Source organism: Mustelus asterias, unplaced genomic scaffold (assembly GCF_964213995.1).
Source record: "Mustelus asterias unplaced genomic scaffold, sMusAst1.hap1.1 HAP1_SCAFFOLD_1173, whole genome shotgun sequence".
Lineage (NCBI taxonomy): Eukaryota > Metazoa > Chordata > Chondrichthyes > Carcharhiniformes > Triakidae > Mustelus > Mustelus asterias.
In genome coordinates this window covers 47501-60000 of record NW_027591118.1, presented here as the reverse complement: position 1 = coordinate 60000, position 12500 = coordinate 47501, and positions in this window count along the sequence as shown.

The window sequence follows — 12500 nt, the reverse complement described above, 5'->3', positions numbered from 1 at the left end:
CCTAACACTAACCCTAACCCTAGCGCTAACCCTAACCGTAGCCGTCACCCGAACCCTAACCCGAGCCCTAGCCCTAGCCCTAACCCTAACCCTAACCCTAACGGAGCAATTTGAAAGTGTGGCCGGCGTGAGGGGCGCCTGTGCGGGCGTGGAGAGTCAATGTGGAGTGCTTGTGAGCATGGAGTGTGTAGTAAGGGCGTGTTTCTGCCTGTGCCTTGACCCTAACCCTAACCCGAACCCTAACCCTAACCGCGGGTGCGGGGGGTTGAACAAACACCGGGGAAGCCATTAACCACCAGCGGGGAGTACATTAAGCAGTTGCCCTTAGTCTCAGGAGCAGCGGGGAACAGATTATCCAACAGCCGGGAAAACATTCACCAACTTCGGGGGAAAACATGAACGAAATATCGGGAAGACATGAACCAACGGCAGGCAAAACACTGGGGAAGCCAGGAACCAACAACGGGGAGTACACTAAGCAGCTGCCCTTAGTCTCAGGAGTAGCGGGGAAGAGATTAAGCAGCAGCCGGGAAAAGATCAGCCAACCGCGGGGGAACTCATTAACCAGTGTCGTGGGAACGCATTAACCAGTTTCGTGGGAACTCATTAACCAGTTTCGGGAAAACTTCCACCAAAGGCGGGGAAAGCATCAACCAACGGCGGGGAAGCCATTGTCCAACAGGGGGGGGGGAGCACATCAAGCAGCTGCCCTTAGTCTCAGGAGCAGCGGGGAAGAGATTAAGCAGCAGCCGGGAAAAGATCAGCCAACCGCGGGGGAACTCATTAACCAGTTTCGTGGGAACTCATTAACCAGTTTCGGGAAACCGTCCACCTAAGGCGGGGAAAACATCAAACAACGGCGGGGAAGCCATTGTCCAACAGGGGGGAGCACATTAAGCAGCTGCCCTTAGTATCAGGAGCAGCGGGGATCAGATTAAGCAACAGCCGGGAAAAGATCAGGAAACCGCGGGGGAACTCATTAACCAGTTTCGTGGGAACTCATTAACCAGTTTCGGGAAAACATCAACCAAAGGCGGGGAAAGCATCAACCAACGGCGGGGAAGCCACTGTCCAACAGTGGGGAGCACATTAAGCAGCTGCCCTTAGTCTCAGGAGCAGCGGGGATCAGATTAAGCAACAGCCTGGGAAAAGATCAACCAACCGCGGGGGAACTCATTAACCAGTTTCCTGGGAACTCATTAACCAGTTTCGTGGGAACTCATTAACCAGTTTCGGGAAAACCTCCACCAAAGGCGGGGAAAGCATGAACCAACGGCGGGGAAGCCATTGTCCAACCGGGGGGAGCACATTAAGCAGCTGCCCTTAGTATCAGGAGCAGCGGGGTACAAATGAACCAGCAGCGGGGAAAACAACTTCGTGGGAACTCATTAACCAGTTTCGTGGGAACTCATTAACCAGTTTCGGGGGAACTCATTAACCAGTTTCGGGAAAACTTCCACCAAAGGCGGGGAAAGCATCAACCAACGGCCGGGAAGCCATTGTCCAACAGTGGGGAGCACATTAAGCAGCTGCCCTTAGTATCAGGAGCAGCGGGGATCAGATTAAGCAACAGCCGGGAAAAGATCAGCCAACCGCGGGGGAACTCATTAACCAGTTTCCTGGGAACTCATTAACCAGTTTCGTGGGAACTCATTAACCAGTTTCGGGAAAACCTCCACCAAAGGCGGGGAAAGCATGAACCAACGGCGGGGAAGCCATTGTCCAACCGGGGGGAGCACATTAAGCAGCTGCCCTTAGTATCAGGAGCAGCGGGGATCAGATTAAGCAACAGCCGGGAAAAGATCAGCCAACCGCGGGGGAACTCATTAACCAGTTTCCTGGGAACTCATTAACCAGTTTCGGGAAAACTTCCACCAAAGGCGGGGAAAACATGCACCAACGGCGGGGAAGCCTTTGTCCAACAGGGGGGAGCACATTAAGCAGCTGCCCTTAGTATCAGGAGCAGCGGGGTACAAATGAACCAGCAGCGGGGAAAACAGCTTCGTGGGAACTCATTAACCAGTTTCGGGGGAACTCATTAACCAGTTTCGGGAAAACGTCCACCAAAGGCGGGGAAAACATCAACCAACGGCGGGGAAGCCATTGTCCAACGGGGGGGAGCACATTAAGCAGCTGCCCTTAGTATCAGGAGCAGCGGGGAACAGATTAAGCAACAGCCGGGAAAAGAACAGCCAACCGCGGGGGAACTCATTAACCAGTTTCGTGGGAACTCATTAACCAGTTTCGTGGGAACTCATTAACCAGTTTCGGGAAAACGTCCACCAAAGGCGGGGAAAACACCAACCAACGTCGGGGAAGCCTTTGTCCAACAGTGGGGAGCACATTAAGCAGCTGCCCTTAGTATCAGGAGCAGCGGGGATCAGATTAAGCAACAGGAGGGAAAAGATCAGCCAACCGCGGGGGAACTCATTAACCAGTTTCGTGGGAACTCATTAACCAGTTTCGGGAAAACTTCCACCAAAGGCGGGGAAAACATGCACCAACGGCGGGGAAGCCATTGTCCAACAGGGGGGAGCACATTAAGCAGCTGCCCTTAGTATCAGGAGCAGCGGGGTACAAATGAACCAGCAGCGGGGAAAACAACTTCGTGGGAACTCATTAACCAGTTTCGTGGGAACTCATTAACCAGTTTCGGGAAAACGTCCACCAAAGGCGGGGAAAGCATCAACCAACGGCGGGGAAGCCATTGTCCAACAGTGGGGAGCACATTAGGCAGCTGCCCTTAGTATCAGGAGCAGCGGGGATCAGATTAAGCAACAGCCGGGAAAAGAACAGCCAACCGCGGGGGAACTCATTAACCAGTTTCGTGGGAACTCATTAACCAGTTTCGTGGGAACTCATTAACCAGTTTCGGGAAAACGTCCACCAAAGGCGGGGAAAACATGCACCAACGGCGGGGAAGCCATTGTCCAACAGGGGGGAGCACATTAAGCAGCTGCCCTTAGTATCAGGAGCGGCGGGGATCAGATTAAGCAACAGCCGGGAAAAGATCAACCAACCGCGGGGGAACTCATTAACCAGTTTCGTGGGAACTCATTAACCAGTTTCCTGGGAACTCATTAACCAGTTTCGGGAAAAATTCAACCAGAGGCGGGGAAAGCATCAACCAACGGCGGGGAAGCCTTTGTCCAACAGGGGGGAGCACATTAAGCAGCTGCCCTTAGTATCAGGAGCAGCGGGGTACAAATGAACCAGCAGCGGGGAAAACAGCTTCGTGGGAACTCATTAACCAGTTTCGGGGGAACTCATTAACCAGTTTCGGGAAAACTTCCACCAAAGGCGGGGAAAGCATGAACCAACGGCGGGGAAGGCATTGTCCAACCGGGGGGAGCACATTAAGCAGCTGCCCTTAGTATCAGGAGCAGCGGGGATCAGATTAAGCAACAGCCGGGAAAAGATCAGCCAACCGCGGGGGAACTCATTAACCAGTTTCGGGGGAACTCATTAACCAGTTTCGGGAAAACGTCCACCAAAGGCGGGGAAAACATCAACCAACGGCGGGGAAGCCTTTGTCCAACAGGGGGGAGCACATTAAGCAGCTGCCCTTAGTATCAGGAGCAGCGGGGTACAAATGAACCAGCAGCGGGGAAAACAGCTTCGTGGGAACTCATTAACCAGTTTCGGGGGAACTCATTAACCAGTTTCGGGAAAACTTCCACCAAAGGCGGGGAAAGCATGAACCAACGGCGGGGAAGGCATTGTCCAACCGGGGGGAGCACATTAAGCAGCTGCCCTTAGTATCAGGAGCAGCGGGGATCAGATTAAGCAACAGCCGGGAAAAGATCAGCCAACCGCGGGGGAACTCATTAACCAGTTTCGTGGGAACTCATTAACCAGTTTCGGGAAAACTGCCACCAACGGCGGGGAAAACATGCACCAACGGCGGGGAAGCCATTGTCCAACAGGGGGGAGCACATTAAGCAGCTGCCCTTAGTATCAGGAGCAGCGGGGTACAAATGAACAAGCAGCGGGGAAAACAACTCCGTGGGAACTCATTAACCAGTTTCGTGGGAACTCATTAACCAGTTTCGGGAAAACGTCCACCAAAGGCGGGGAAAACATGCACCAACGGCGGGGAAGCCATTGTCCAACAGGGGGGAGCACATTAAGCAGCTGCCCTTAGTATCAGGAGCAGCGGGGTACAAATGAACCAGCAGCGGGGAAAACAACTTCGTGGGAACTCATTAACCAGTTTCGGGGGAACTCATTAACCAGTTTCGGGAAAACGTCCACCAAAGGCGGGGAAAACATCAACCAACGGCGGGGAAGCCATTGTCCAACAGGGGGGAGCACATTAAGCAGCTGCCCTAAGTATCAGGAGCAGCGGGGATCAGATTAAGCAACAGCCGGGAAAAGATCAACCAACCGCGGGGGAACTCATTAACCAGTTCCGTGGGAACTCATTAACCAGTTTCGTGGGAACTCATTAACCAGTTTCGGGAAAACGTCCACCAAAGGCGGGGAAAACATCAACCAACGGCGGGGAAGCCATTGTCCAACAGTGGGGAGCACATTAAGCAGCTGCCCTTAGTGTCAGGAGCAGCGGGGATCAGATTAAGCAACAGCCGGGAAAAGATCAGGAAACCGCGGGGGAACTCATTAACCAGTTTCGTGGGAACTCATTAACCAGTTTCGGGAAAACCTCCACCAAAGGCGGGGAAAGCATGAACCAACGGCCGGGAAGCCCTTGTCCAAAAGTGGGGAGCACATTAAGTGGCTGCCCTTAGTATCAGGAGCAGCGGGGATCAGATTAAGCAACAGCCGGGAAAAGATCAGCCAACCGCGGGGGAACTCATTAACCAGTTTCGTGGGAACTCATTAACCAGTTTCGGGAATACTTCCACCAAAGGCGGGGAAAACATGAACCAACGGCGGGGAAGCCATTGTCCAACAGTGGGGAGCACATTAAGCAGCTGCCCTTAGTATCAGGAGCAGCGGGGTACAAATGAACCAGCAGCGGGGAAAACAGCTTCGTGGGAACTCATTAACCAGTTTCGTGGGAACTCATTAACCAGTTTCGTGGGAACTCATTAACCAGTTTCGGGAAAACATCCACCAAAGGCGGGGAAAGCATCAACCAACGGCGGGGAAGCCATTGTCCAGCAGTGGGGAGCACATTAAGCAGCTGCCCTTAGTATCAGGAGCAGCGGGGTACAAATGAACAAGCAGCGGGGAAAACAACTCCGTGGGAACTCATTAACCAGTTTCCTGGGAACTCATTAACCAGTTTCGGGAAACCTTCCACCAAAGGCGGGGAAAACATGCACCAACGGCGGGGAAGCCATTGTCCAACAGGGGGGAGTACATTAAGCAGCTGCCCTTAGTATCAGGAGCAGCGGGGATCAGATTAAGCAACAGCCGGGAAAAGATCAGCCAACCGCGGGGGAACTCATTAACCAGTTTCGTGGGAACTCATTAACCAGTTTCGGGAAAACATCAACCAGAGGCGGGGAAAACATGCACCAACGGCGGGGAAGCCATTGTCCAACAGGGGGGAGTACATTAAGCAGCTGCCCTTAGTATCAGGAGCAGCGGGGTACAAATGAACCAGCAGCGGGGAAAACAACTCCGTGGGAACTCATTAACCAGTTTCGTGGGAACTCATTAACCAGTTTCGGGAAACCTTCCACCAAAGGCGGGGAAAACATGCACCAACGGCGGGGAAACCATTGTCCAACAGGGGGGAGCACATTAAGCAGCTGCCCTTAGTATCAGGAGCAGCGGGGTACAAATGAACCAGCAGCGGGGACAACAACTCCGTGGGAACTCATTAACCAGTTTCGTGGGAACTCATTAACCAGTTTCGGGAAACCTTCCACCAAAGGCGGGGAAAACATGCACCAACGGCGGGGAAGCCATTGTCCAACAGGGGGGAGCACATTAAGCAGCTGCCCTTAGTATCAGGAGCAGCGGGGATCAGATTTAGCAGCAGCCGGGAAAAGATCAGGAAACCGCGGGGGAACTCATTAACCAGTTTCGTGGGAACTCATTAACCAGTTTCGGGAAAACATCAACCAGAGGCGGGGAAAGCATCAACCAACGGCGGGGAAGCCTTTGTCCAACAGGGGGGAGCACATTAAGCAGCTGCCCTTAGTATCAGGAGCAGCGGTGCACAAATGAACCAGCAGCGGGGAAAACAGCTTCGTGGGAACTCATTAACCAGTTTCGGGGGAACTCATTAACCAGTTTCGGGAAATCTTCCACCAGAGGCGGGGAAAGCATCAACCAACGGCGGGGAAGCCTTTGTCCAACAGGGGGGAGCACATTAAGCAGCTGCCCTTAGTCTCAGGAGCAGCGGGGAACAGATTAAGCAACAGCCGGGAAAAGATCAGCCAACCGCGGGGGAACTCATTAACCAGTTTCGTGGGAACTCATTAACCAGTTTCGTGGGAACTCATTAACCAGTTTCGGGAAAACGTCCACCAAAGGCGGGGAAAGCATCAGCCAACGGCGGGGAAGCCATTGTCCAACAGTGGGGAGCACATTAAGCAGCTGCCCTTAGTATCAGGAGCAGCGGGGATCAGATTAAGCAACAGCCGGGAAAAGATCAGCCAACCGCGGGGGAACTCATTAACCAGTTTCCTGGGAACTCATTAACCAGTTTCGGGAAATCCTCCACCAAAGGCGGGGAAAGCATCGACCAACGGCCGGGAAGCCTTTGTCCAACAGTGGGGAGCACATTAAGCAGCTGCCCTTAGTCTCAGGAGCAGCGGGGTACAAATGAACCAGCAGCGGGGAAAACAACTTCGTGGGAACTCATTAACCAGTTTCGTGGGAACTCATTAACCAGTTTCGGGAAAACATCCACCAGAGGCGGGGAAAGCATCAACCAACGGCGGGGAAGCCATTGTCCAACAGGGGGCAGTACATTAAGCAGCTGCCCTAAGTATCAGGAGCAGCGGGGATCAGATTAAGCAACAGCCGGGAAAAGATCAGCCAACCGCGGGGGAACTCATTAACCAGTTTCGTGGGAACTCATTAACCAGTTTCGGGGGAACTCATTAACCAGTTTCGGGAAACCTTCCACCAAAGGCGGGGAAAACATCAACCAGCGGCGGGGAAGCCATTGTCCAACAGGCGGGAGCACATTAAGCAGCTGCCCTTAGTATCAGGAGCAGCGGGGTACAAATGAACCAGCAGCGGGGAAAACAGCTTCGTGGGAACTCATTAACCAGTTTCGGGGGAACTCATTAACCAGTTTCGGGAAAACATCAACCAGAGGCGGGGAAAGCATCAACCAACGGCGGGGAAGCCTTCGTCCAACAGGGGGGAGCACATTAAGCAGCTGCCCTTAGTATCAGGAGCAGCGGGGTGCAAATGAACCAGCAGCGGGGAAAACAACTTCGTGGGAACTCATTAACCAGTTTCGTGGGAACTCATTAACCAGTTTCGTGGGAACTCATTAACCAGTTTCGGGAAAACGTCCACCAAAGGCGGGGAAAGCATCAACCAACGGCGGGGAAGCCATTGTCCAACAGACGGGAGCACATTAAGCAGCTGCCCTTAGTATCAGGAGCAGCGGGGATCAGAGTAAGCAACAGCCGGGAAAAGATCAGCCAACCGCGGGGGAACTCATTAACCAGTTTCGTGGGAACTCATTAACCAGTTTCGGGAAAACTTCCACCAAAGGCGGGGAAAACATGCACCAACGGCGGGGAAGCCATTGTCCAACAGGGGGGAGCACATTAAGCAGCTGCCCTTAGTATCAGGAGCAGCGGGGTACAAATGAACCAGCAGCGGGGAAAAAAACTTCGTGGGAACTCATTAACCAGTTTCGTGGGAACTCATTAACCAGTTTCGGGAAAACTTCCACCAAAGGCGGGGAAAACATGCACCAACGGCGGGGAAGCCATTGTCCAACAGGGGGGAGCACATTAAGCAGCTGCCCTTAGTATCAGGAGCAGCGGGGTACAAATGAACCAGCAGCGGGGAAAACAACTTCGTGGGAACTCATTAACCAGTTTCGTGGGAACTCATTAACCAGTTTCGGGAAAACGTCCACCAAAGGCGGGGAAAGCATCAACCAACGGCGGGGAAGCCATTGTCCAACAGGGGGAAGTACATTAAGCAGCTGCCCTTAGTATCAGGAGCAGCGGGGTACAAATGAACCAGCAGCGGGGAAAGCAACTTCGTGGGAACTCATTAACCAGTTTCGTGGGAACTCATTAACCAGTTTCGGGAAAACATCAACCAGAGGCGGGGAAAGCATCAACCAACGGCGGGGAAGCCATTGTCCTACAGTGGGGAGCACATTAAGCAGCTGCCCTTAGTATCAGGAGCCGCGGGGATCAGATTAAGCAACAGCCGGGAAAAGATCAGCCAACCGCGGGGGAACTCATTAACCAGTTTCGTGGGAACTCATTAACCAGTTTCTGGGGAACTCATTAACCAGTTTCGGGAAATCCTCCACCAAAGGCGGGGAAAGCATCGACCAACGGCCGGGAAGCCTTTGTCCAACAGTGGGGAGCACATTAAGCAGCTGCCCTTAGTCTCAGGAGCAGCGGGGTACAAATGAACCAGCAGCGGGGAAAACAACTTCGTGGGAACTCATTAACCAGTTTCGTGGGAACTCATTAACCAGTTTCGGGAAAACATCCACCAGAGGCGGGTAAAGCATCAACCAACGGCGGGGAAGCCATTGTCCAACAGGGGGCAGTACATTAAGCAGCTGCCCTAAGTATCAGGAGCAGCGGGGATCAGATTAAGCAACAGCCGGGAAAAGATCAACCAACCGCGGGGGAACTCATTAACCAGTTTCGTGGGAACTCATTAACCAGTTTCGGGGGAACTCATTAACCAGTTTCGGGAAAACATCAACCAGAGGCGGGGAAAGCATCAACCAACGGCGGGGAAGCCTTCGTCCAACAGGGGGGAGCACATTAAGCAGCTGCCCTTAGTATCAGGAGCAGCGGGGTGCAAATGAACCAGCAGCGGGGAAAACAACTTCGTGGGAACTCATTAACCAGTTTCGTGGGAACTCATTAACCAGTTTCGGGAAAACATCCACCAGAGGCGGGTAAAGCATCAACCAACGGCGGGGAAGCCATTGTCCAACAGGGGGCAGTACATTAAGCAGCTGCCCTTAGTATCAGGAGCTGCGGGGATCAGACTAAGCAACAGCCGGGAAAACATTAACCAACTTCGGGGGAACTCATTAACCAATTATTTGATGACCGGTAGGCGGCGCTCTATCGGCTTCGGCGACCGGCGGGTGGCGGTTCGGGGTCGTGGCGACCCGGGGCGAGGCGGCCCGGCCGTTGAAATCGCGAAAAAACGCGTTTTTAAAAAGAACCGTCGGTCCCCATCGGGATGGATTTGACCCCCTCATGCCGCCGTCGGGACCTCTTCGGCGGCATGACTACCGGAGGTGTTCCCGCCGAGGTGGACACTTGCATTTTCTGGCACGGTGGGTTGGCGGGGTACCTGCAGAATAGCAGGAAGGCGATGGCAATGACATGTGGCAACTCATTAACCAGTTTTGACTTTGCTGCATTGAAGGCGGAAAATCGAAACAGGGCCCCGCTCGAGCCCCCAGGTCTGCCGGGACCGCACCGGGCCGCCGCCCCGACGGCCGTTCGGCCAGAATGGGCTAGTATTTCTCCGGATTTTTGGCCGTTTTTCCGACTTTTTCGGACGTCGGAAAAGCGGCGGCCTGGCCACCGGCCGCGGCCGGGGGTGCCTTCCCCTCGAGCGAGGGCCCGGAATTCACCCGTTTGCAGCCCCGGAGGAGCTCCGCCGGCGGCCGGAATGGTTGAGACCATCGGCCGCGCTGAACGGAGCTCGGGTAACTCATTAACCAAACTGGACTTGGCCCCTGGCGCAGGAGGGGGGGTCCAGGTGAGGGCTGGCAGGCCGTGGCCACCCGGCAGCAGTGATGCACCCGCGATGGCGGTAGTCCTTCCGATTCGGAGGCTCCCTGGCCCCGCAGAGCAAAAATGGGAGCCGCACGGAGCTCTATGAAGTCAGATCCGGTCGGTGGTGGCGGGGCAGGGTGCACGGTTTCCCGCAGAGCTCGGCGGATCCGTCCCGCCGAGGTGGCCACTCGCATTTTCTGGCAGGGGAGTCCCGAGGCTGGTTAACCAGTTACCCCCGGAAGTGGGGATGGAGTTGAGATTGAACCGTTTTGCGGGGCCTCCGGGCCCCTTCCCCGGTAGGACTACCGGGGCACACCCCGCCGAGGTGGCCACTTGCATTTTCTGGCACGGGGGGTTGGCGGGGTACCTGCAGAATAGCAGGAAGGCGATGGCAATGACATGTGGCAACTCATTAACCAGTTTTGAGTTTGCTGCATTGAAGGAGGAAAATCGAAGCAGGGCCCCGCTCGAGCCCCCAGGTCTGCCGGGACCGCACCGGGCCCGCCGCCCCGACGGCCGTTCGGCCAGATTGGGCTAGTATTTCCCCGGATTTTCGGCCGTTTTTCCGACTTTTTCGGCCGTCGGAAAAGCGGCGGCCTGGGCACCGGCCGCGGCCGGGGGTGCCTTCCCCTCGAGCGAGGGCCCGGACCTCACCCGGTTGCAGCCCCGGGTGGGGCTCCGCCGGCGGCCGGAATGGTTGAGACCATCGGCCGCGCTGAACGGAGGTCTGGTAAATCATTAACCAAACTGGACTTAGTCTCTGGCAAGAGAGATGGTCCAGCCGACGGGCACGACCGAGGGCCCGGACCTCACCCGGCTGCAGCCCCGGGTGGGGCTCCGCCGGCGGCCGGAATGGTTGAGACCATCGGCCGCGCTGAACGGAGGTCTGGTAAATCATTAACCAAACTGGACTTAGTCTCTGGCAAGAGAGATGGTCCAGCCGACGGGCACGACCGAGGGCCCGGACCTCACCCGGCTGCAGCCCCGGGTGGGGCTCCGCCGGCGGCCGGAATGGTTGAGACCATCGGCCGCGCTGAACGGAGGTCTGGTAAATCATTAACCAAACTGGACTTAGTCTCTGGCAAGAGAGATGGTCCAGCCGACGGGCACGACCGAGGGCCCGGACCTCACCCGGTTGCAGCCCCGGGTGGAGCTCCGCCGGCGGCCGGAATGGTTGAGACCATCGGCCGCGCTGAACGGAGGTCTGGTAAATCATTAACCAAACTGGACTTAGTCTCTGGCAAGAGAGATGGTCCAGCCGACGGGCACGACCGAGGGCCCCGGACCTCACCCGGTTGCAGCCCCGGGTGGAGCTCCGCCGGCGGCCGGAATGGTTGAGACCATCGGCCGCGCTGAACGGAGCTCTGGTAAATCATTAACCAAACTGGACTTAGTCTCTGGCAAGAGAGATGGTCCAGCCGACGGGCACGACCGAGGGCCCCGGACCTCACCCGGTTGCAGCCCCGGGTGGAGCTCCGCCGGCGGCCGGAATGGTTGAGACCATCGGCCGCGCTGAACGGAGCTCTGGTAAATCATTAACCAAACTGGACTTAGTCTCTGGCAAGAGAGATGGTCCAGCCGACGGGCACGACCGAGGGCCCCGGACCTCACCCGGTTGCAGCCCCGGGTGGAGCTCCGCCGGCGGCCGGAATGGTTGAGACCATCGGCCGCGCTGAACGGAGCTCTGGTAAATCATTAACCAAACTGGACTTAGTCTCTGGCAAGAGAGATGGTCCAGCCGACGGGCACGACCGAGGGCCCCGGACCTCACCCGGTTGCAGCCCCGGGTGGAGCTCCGCCGGCGGCAGGAATGGTTGAGACCATCGGCCGCGCTGAACGGAGCTCTGGTAAATCATTAACCAAACTGGACTTAGTCTCTGGCAAGAGAGATGGTCCAGACGACGGGCACGGTGGCAGAGTTAGCCGAACTTGACTTAGCCTCTGGCCGCAGAGAGGGTCCATCAAACGGGGCACGGTGGGAGATTAAGCCGCACTAGGCTCAGGCTCTGGCCACGGGAGGGTGGCCCAGGTGTGAGCCGGCAGTAAATGGTGAACCAGTGAAAAGCCAGCACCCGAGGGTGCGGTTGTGCTGCCGACTTGGAGGCTCCCTGTGCCCGCAGAGCAAAAATGTGAGCACAGACGGAAGTCTATGAAGTCAGATCCGGTCGGCGGTCGCCAGGCTCGGTGCATGGTTTCCCGCAGAGGTTGGTGGATCCGTCCCGCCGAGGTGGGCACCTGCATTTTCTGGCACAAGTGTCCGGAGGCTGGTTAATGAGTTGCCGCCGGTAGCCCGCATGGAGTTGCGATTGACCCGTTTTGCGGGCCCCCCAGGCCTCATTCTCGGTAGGACTACCGGGCCGCACCCCGCCGAGGTGGACACCTGCATTTTCTGGCAGGGGGGGTTGGCGGGGTGCCCGGGGATTTTCGTGAACTCGTTTTTCAGAACATTTTTTGGCTAGCGGTGTCAGTTTGAAAGTACCCAGGAAAGTGCTACTTCACAAAAGGGGACTTTTTCCAAATATATAACCTCTTGAAGAGCACCTCAGTGTCGGAGGGGGCAGACACTTTACTTCATTTATGGCTAATTCCTCGGGTACGTTCTGGAAAACGGACAGAGTTGCCTGG